The following is a 210-nucleotide window of genomic DNA, read 5'->3' on the forward strand; positions in this document are numbered from 1 at the left end:
GAAGGAAAAGGGGTGGAGGAGGAGGGGGGAGGGTGGCGGTCGGAGTTTCGACAAAAACTGCCTGACGAAAATTGGCGAAACCGGCGCGGTGGCGGCGCGCGTGCAACCATCCACATGCACTTTCACCTTAGCGATCGGCGGAGTGTGTCGGTGAACGTGGTGGCTGCCGTATCTGCCTGCACGCATACACACGCACACGCGGCAAGCAGA

Source organism: Bombus impatiens, unplaced genomic scaffold (genome assembly GCF_000188095.3).
Source record: "Bombus impatiens unplaced genomic scaffold, BIMP_2.2 scf_2850, whole genome shotgun sequence".
NCBI lineage: Eukaryota > Metazoa > Arthropoda > Insecta > Hymenoptera > Apidae > Bombus > Bombus impatiens.